Raw genomic sequence first — 8,078 nt, 5'->3', positions numbered from 1 at the left:
GCTGACTCAGCCAATTTCTGCTTTGCGTCTCTTATGTGTGATTACTCTCGATGTTCATGGGGAAGAGGAGTGCAACCAGATGCATGAGCAGCGTGGAAACTCACATTTTCCATTTTAAATGCTAATACTTCTTTAACATAGAAGAAAAAGGCTGGTTTCTGCATATGATGCGAGTTCTCGTGACAAATTACAAGTTGCAATGCAGAGCAGTTTCACATGCATCTGCTAAAGGACATGAAGATTAATAGCTTAACGCCAAGAGGGGCCATTAGAGCCATCTCTGACCTCTTGCATAACACAGACCATAGAATTTCAACCAATAATTTGACTCCATAACTTCTAGTTAAGCTAGTGCATATCTTTTAGAAAGACACCCAGTCTTGCCATGAGGACATCAGCTGATGGACTGTCTGCCACATCCAGAGGTAAGCTGTTCTATAGCTTAGTTATGCTCATTGCTGAAAATTTGTCCTTAATTTGGAATGTGGCTTTTGTCAGACTTCTGCTGCAAGCCAGCGAATCCTGTTACACTTTTTTCTGCTAGATTGAAGAGGTCTCTACTATATGACTATTATTCCCATAGGCTGTAACCCAATTAATAGGGCCCAACCAAATTCATGATCCAGTTTGGTAAATTTTACAGTCCTATGATATAAAAAAAAAAATCAGTGTCATGATTTCAGGTATTTAAATCTTATTTTTCTGTCTGGTGCTTGTAGTGGTCCTGACCGAAAAATGGAGGGGGAAGGGGTTGTGGTATTACTCCTCTCCCACACTGCTGCTGGTGGCAGAGCAGAGGTAAGGATGGCTTGGTATTGTATTGCCACCCTTCTGTGCTGCTGCTGGCAGGGCACTGCCTTTAGAGTTGGGCAGTGCCTTTAGAGGCGAGTACCTTGCCATCAGCCACGGCTCTGGTTGTCCAACTCTGAAGTGAGCCCCAAATAAAAGGGTGGCAATGTCATACCCCATCTCTAAAATAACTGTGACCTCCCCCAAGCCCCCAACACACAAATTCCCTTTTGAGTCAGGATATTGGTCTCCTTCCCCCTCCTACCCCGCTCCCCCTGAAGTCTATATAGTATCTAAACTAAAAGCACACAAAAGAGCAGATGTTACAGAGCGAAACCTGATTTCATGATCTATGATGTGTGTTGCATGGCCACAAATTTGATAGATTCTTACCAATAAGCTATATAGGTAGCCTGTAGTACAAAAGATGACTTTTTTTTTTTTTTTTTTTTAAGTATTTCAAATGTTACTGTTTCGGGAGGAGGTGCAGGTCAGAACCCCAGCTACGTGGCAGGGCACCATTCATGTCGTTAATCTACTCGTAATACAGTTTACCAATGTCCAGGATGATCTGTTCCAGTGAAATGAACTTGGTGATGTGACATTGGTAAGATTCTAAAGCAGCAGGAGTATTTAGTTGCTCTGAATAAGGCAGACTTGGCTACAACAGTTAATGCCAGGAGAGCAACCATTGATTTGTGTGCCCATTGCCTAGACCCACTCTCTGTTCCCAAATCTGAAACAGAGGGGTGGGATTTTCCAAGGAGACCAAGGGATTTAGATGCCCAGCTCCCATTGACTTTACATGAGAGCTTGGCACTGAACTCTGAAACTTGGAACCTCTCTGATGAAGAATATTTCCTTTCTCACCTCCTTTTCCTGAGAACTTGTAGAAAAATAAGTTACAGATTTCTAGTTGTTCTTAAAGTTGTAAATGTTCACCTTCCTCCCCTGCTGCTTGGGAAAACAAAACGCTGCTTCCTGCCATGTTTTAAAAACTGATTTAAAAAGTTATACTAGAGCTGGGAGGTACAGGGTACAAAAGGGAGATTTGGCAGGTCAAGCCCTCTGCCATAGTTTACCCTCTTTCCTGCCTGGGTTTTGATCTTGTTCCCATTAAAGTCAATGAGCCACATCAGCACCTGCTATAAACCTGCATAAATCCATAGGAATAACAATACATGGAATGTCATCAGTTGAGCACTTGGCCCAATGAAATCAGGCTCATACCTGTTTCTTGGGCTTATTTATTGGTTTCCACTCTCTTCATCCAGTTCACAGCCCTCATCCTCTCCTTGAATGCTGCACGATGATCCCGCCTACAAAACTGCCTTAATCTCTCCTCTGCGTGCACTTGTACTCGCTGGGCGCTGCCCAGTGTTGTCTCCTGACTGCTCCCTTTGTTTCCTTCACCTGCTCCTGTCTGTGTGGTCTCCCAGGCTTGGAACAGCCACTGAATTAGTAGTTGGCAAGCGCCCTTCTCTAGAACCACCAGTTCCATGGAGAGAGACCACATGCTACTGTGATCTGACCTGGGTGGCTATTCTCTCTCTTCCCTGGAGGAGAACAGGGAACATTATTCTCCAGGCTTGTCAAAGCAGCACCATTCATGAGTGTTTCATTTGGAATCAGTAAGTACTAGTTAGGGCAAAGTCTGAAGCTGATTTCACCAGGAGCCACAGGGCCTTTACTGGGTTCTACTTTTGGGGCCTGTGATTTATGTTCAAGTGCCTATTCTCTGTTGTGATGAGTGTGATGTAAAAAGTGTATCTAGGTAGGTAGATTGAAATTTAGATATCTAAATGTCTTGAATCGTACGTAGACTTATGGGCACTCAGATCACAGGCCTAGAACAGCAGAGACTAGGGATTGGTGATATGATACATGACCTACTTTTGAACTCCCACTCATATGAGCAAGTAAAAGCTGCTTTCAACCTTTTGGCCTCCACCTTCTGTTTCTCTTTCAAGGTGAAATTTATTGACAGTTACAGATTTCTCTTTGGGGGAGTCCTGGAAAGACTGAGGGTAAAATTTCCAGATCTGTCACATTCTTAACAGTGGGGGTTTGTAACAAGTCACTGAGGGTTAGTCATTTCAGACAGCAGTGGCCAGATGTAAACCACTGTAAGCTGCAGTTTGCAGTTGTGCGCCTGACCCTGCTTGATCCCCGGGGTAAGCTGCTGCAGTGCAAGTTACAGCTTGCCAGTGTGCACTAAGCAGTTACAGTGACGGGTTTACCAGCTCATCCCCAGGGTAGACTATCTTGGGCCCTCACCATCTAGCCATGCTGTACAACTTGCCCATCTCTAGAGGGTTGTTAGAGGGTATACTGGCATTGGGATGCTATGGCAATAGAAGGTTTTCAAACAAGTGCAGTATTTGCAGCATCATTTTAATGCTCTTTAAAGGAGTCAGAGTGATGAGTTCTTTCCTCTGCAAACACTGAACAACATCATGGGCTTGCAGAGCTGAAAGGCAGGCTTGAGCTGATACCTTGTTCTTTTGCTGCTACCACATTGTGCTCGTGCTTTGGCTGGTGGAGAGTTAACAGCAACAAGCCAGGAGTTTTGTCCTTTCTCTTGCTGTTCTGTTTCCCTATAGATTTCCTTGTAAGGGGGGACGCAGGTTTCATCAGAGAAAACATACCCAATTGGCTGGAATCGCAGTGGCATGACAAGTGATGTCATCCAGACAAGCTTATTCACCAGCCTGTGTTCTGGCACTTTTCAGGCCTGGACTTTTCTGTCTCAGCAGAGGAGTGAGATTGGTGCTGAAAGGCGAGAGTCTATTGTGCGATTTAAGAGTGGGGGCAAATCAAAGTTAATGGATAATGAGTGAGTGGCTGGGCAGCCATTATATTTCCATGCTATGCACAGGGCAAGTGACGGAGCGCTGCACATTGCAGGCAAGCTGTGCTCCACACTCTTCACTTTGTTCAATGCATGAGGCCAAACTCAAGCCTAGCGTACAGGCCTGTCCCTCAGGTTTAGGTCGGCAGGAGTGTCTCATGCTCTAGTGGAGGTGTGTACAAGAGGAGGAGCGTGAAAAATTAGCAGAAGGAGGTAGGACAAAATAGAAATCCCCCTCACTGTCACTCGCTAGGTCCCTACACCCTCTTCCCACCAATTTTCCCTGCCCCCCTTGTCATTGCTGAGTTTGGTCTATTGGCTTTTGTGTTTTTTTTTTTTTTTTTTTGTTTTGAGCTTTTTTCCTACTGTATCCTCCCAAGAGTTTTCTCTTGGGGCAGGAGTGTGGAGTCAGAGGAACAGGGTTCTTCTTCTAACACTGATTCACTGCATCACCTTGGGAAGGTCACCCACAGCCTTATTTTGAAATAGGTTATACCAGAAGAGAGACTCTGGAATGGCTTATTTTGAAATAATGCTGCTATATATAGAAATGCATTTCGAAAGATGGTGTCTATACACACAGGGCATGTTTTGCGATCGAGCCATTGGACACATGGTTGCTTACTTCAAAATTGGCACCATTCCCCATCTTAGCAGCACCTATTTCAAAATAACTGTTCTGGAATAGCAACCAAGGGTCCTGTGGCACCATATAGACTAACAGAAAAGTTTTGAGCATGAGCTTTCATGAGCACAGACTCACTTCATCAGATGCTGGTCTTGTTTTTGAGATTTCCAAGACCAGCATCTGATGAAGTGAGTCTGTGCTCATGAAAGCTCATGCTCAAAACTTTTCTGTTAGTCTATAAGGTGCCACAAGACCCTTCGTTGCTGTTACAGATCCAGACTAACACGGCTACCCCTCCGATACTTGTTCTGGAATAGGCACTATTCCCTGTTGAATGAGGTTTATCAATTTCAAAATAAGACAACCACTACTTCAAAATAGCACTTGTGTTGTGTACACACTAGGATAGTTACTTCAAAATAATGGCTGTTGTTTTGAAATAAGGCAGGTCTACACAGCAAAGTTCAGTTTCCCCAATGTGACTCAACTTCTCTGTCTATGAACTGGGGATCAGGGCTACTTCGGGGGGATGCTAATGATTTTTTTTTTTTAAACAAAGTATTTCTATGATCCTTTTTGTCTGAAGATCTCCAATAATTTGTACTTCCGTGCCAGATTCTCAGCTGGCCTGAATCCCTTTAGTTCCATGGATGCTCACAGAATTAGAGCTGATTTATACCATCTGAATAGCTGACCCATCTGTTTTTAGCCTAATCCCAAGAGGATCCCACTGGCACTCAGTGGAGTGGAGCTGCTTGTTTCTGGTAGCCTGCCCGAGTCCACTCCCATCTGGGGTCCTTGTTATGTAGTTTAGTGCCTTGGGCTAACCATAACACAACCAGGGCTGCCTCCCTCAGGCTGTTGTTTTTAGCAGACTCGCTCACTTGAAGCTAGCATGTGTAGAACCACCCCAGCTGGGATTTACGCTTCCCAGCTCCCATACAGAACTACCCTTAAACCCCAAAAATCTGACACACAGTAGCCCCTGCGACGCAAATTGGTTGTGTCAGGTCAGCTGTCAAGTCTCCATGCTGCAGTAGCTTTCATTAAGGTGTTTCTTCCCAATATGCTAACTGTGGTCAGGGGTGTGGTACAATGACCCAGCTCCATAGTTAACCTATTGATACTGTATTGTTGGCCAGGCTCAGTGCTGTACCAGACATGTGGTTTATGCTCTAAGGCGCCTTACAGTCTTAAGGCTCCAATCCTGCAACTGGTTGTGCAAGGATGCCCTTGCACATCCAGGGAGCCCCAACTGAAAGCAGTGAGCATCTGCTTGGGTGCAGGTGTAGGTCTGTATGAAACAACCTGTGGGACTGAAAGCTAAACGATACAACCAGCACACCCCCCTAATCAGTAGCACACTCGCGTTAGATGTGCATAGAGCATCACATGGTAGAACTGGACGGGACCTCGAGAGGTCATCAAGTCCACTCCTCTGCCCTCACAGCAGGACCAGGCACCATCTAGAGAAGGGGTTGGCAACCTGTGGCTTGGGAGCCGCATGTGGCTCTTTGAGGAGTCACTTGTGGCTCTAGGCACTGCTGCTGCTGACTCTTGTGGCTCTGGAGGCTGCTGCCACTTAAACAAAAAAAACCTAAATTCAGTTGCCTGCCATCAGACTAACTGAATTGAGGTTTTCGTTTAAGTGGCAGCAGTCTCTGGAGCTGCTGAGCACTCAGCTACAGCAGGGCAGGGAGCCTGGAAAGTAAAAGCTAGCGAGGGCAGGGAGCCAGCCCATGGGGGCAGAAGCCTGAACCAGCAGGAAAGCCTGCCCCTGCCAGAGCCAGGCAGCTGCACAGAGAAGGTGGTGAGGAACAGTGAGGCGGCCACGGAGAAGCTGCACCCGCTGAGGTAAGCTAATCCTGGGGATGGGCAGGGAGGAGGTTGGGCCTCGGGGTGCGGGGGTTAAGTTTGGGGGTGAAGGGGCAGGTTTGTGGGATGTGGGGTAAAGCTTGGGGATAGGGGACAGATTTAGGGGGTGAAACAGGTAAGCCTGGAGCTGGAGATATCTTAACTTTCTAACACATACAACTCATTGTGCGCATGCTGTTAACATGGGGGTGATAAAAGCACGGTTTGACATTATTTATTTAGGGATGTCTCATGTCCGTGTGCATTGCAGCTCTTGAAGGATTCATTTTGTAATTGAATTTGGAAAAAAATGGCTTTTCTCATTATTTTAGTTGAAGGCCCTTGATCTAGATCATCCCTGACAGGTGCTTGTCTAACTGGCTCTTAAATATCTCCAGTGATGGAGATTCCACATCCTCCCTGAGAAATTTCTGCCAGGGCTTAACCACCCTGATAGTTAGATCTCCTAGCTCCCTTTCTGCAGTATATTTTTCCAAGACAGTCACTGCCAGTTTTGTGTGCACGCAACAGATTGTCTCTGCCTAAGTGTCTCTGCCCATTTTGCATTTGTCCTTTTTGAACATAGATGTCTCAGAAGCAAATGACCAACTCTTCCAGTTTCAGAAAAAATTCTGTACAATTAGTGAAACAAAAATTTAGTCTTGCTAATCTGTTCCCCTATTTCTTCACAAAGCTAGGAAGGCTGCACTGGTGTGCATGACTGGTGAAAATCATCTTGTTCGGCTGCAGACACTTCTATCTAATGTCATGGGGCAGTGAGCTAGAAACTTACTGATGATCTTTGGAAGTTTGGTAGTGAGTTTCGGAAGCTGAGCTGATGGAATAATCATCCTAAATGGTCTAACCCTGAGGAGCATCAAATGCCCATTATTCCTTCAGCTTCAGTATAGGGACAGAGCTAGATTAAGGCACAAGCACTGTGGTTCCTCTCACAAGGCTGTGGTTCCTCTCCTGGAATTTTGTGAGGACATCAAAATGAAGCTATCACTTTAAAAAGTGAGTTTCTAGCTCTCATGGCCAAGAGGAAAGGCTTGTGACCTGAGCTGAGTGTAACTGATGCAGTGATGGCTGCCTGGGGCTGCAAGCCACCTGAACCAATGTCCCTGAGGTGAACTGTCCCATGACTACATCTCTGGAGCATTCTCACAGCAGAGGGATCTGTGCAGCATGAGGCCCACGTACCCAGATAGATGCACTCTGGCCGCTAGAATGAGCCATAAAGTACCTGTATTGCTGACCTCTCTGGTGGTTCTGAGCGGGTGAGGTACCTCTGCTGTCACCACTAAGGAGCGTGGCCTGATGCTGCCATCCCTGCTTCTCAGAGGAGGGAAGGGCCTGTGTCCCATTGCTGCTCCAGGGAGGCTGGGCTGTCAGAACAGCCAAAGGAGCCCCATGTTGTGCTGTGTGCAGGCTCTGGAATTCTCTCCCTCTGGAGAGAGAATAAATCCAGGCCTGTGTGATGGAATGTGGCAGGCACGACCTACCCATGGTTCATGTGTGGCCTGTGACTTGCAGTGCCCCCAACCCCATTCTCCCGCTACAGGGCTGGGCTGGGCTGGTGGTGGGGATCTCAGGGCTTTTGCCTAGTGGTGGGACTAGAGGCTTCTGCCCTGTAGGGAGAGGGCTTGAAGGGCTGGTGGGAGAGGTATTGAGACAGATGCCCTGCACCCCTGCTGACTCTGCCCCGGGGGCTGGCTGTGCTAGCTCGTAGCTCTCGAACACCTGAAGATTATTGCCTGTGGCTGAGAGGGTCAGTAAATTTGGCCACTCCTGGGTTATGAGCTGAGTGGTGACTGTGGAAGACTGCCTGCTGTGATCTAACAGTGGTGGGTGAATTCACTGTGCACAGGGTCCTTAGGTGCTTAGGCCTCATGCCCATGCTCAGTACCAGGGTGAATTTTACCATTGCTCTTCACAGCAGGTGTCCAACCCCTT

This window comes from Carettochelys insculpta, chromosome 31, assembly GCF_033958435.1.
Source record: "Carettochelys insculpta isolate YL-2023 chromosome 31, ASM3395843v1, whole genome shotgun sequence".
In the NCBI taxonomy this organism is placed as follows: domain Eukaryota; kingdom Metazoa; phylum Chordata; order Testudines; family Carettochelyidae; genus Carettochelys; species Carettochelys insculpta.
The sequence above is the reverse complement of the archived record's forward strand: the minus strand, read 5'-3'. Positions refer to the sequence as shown.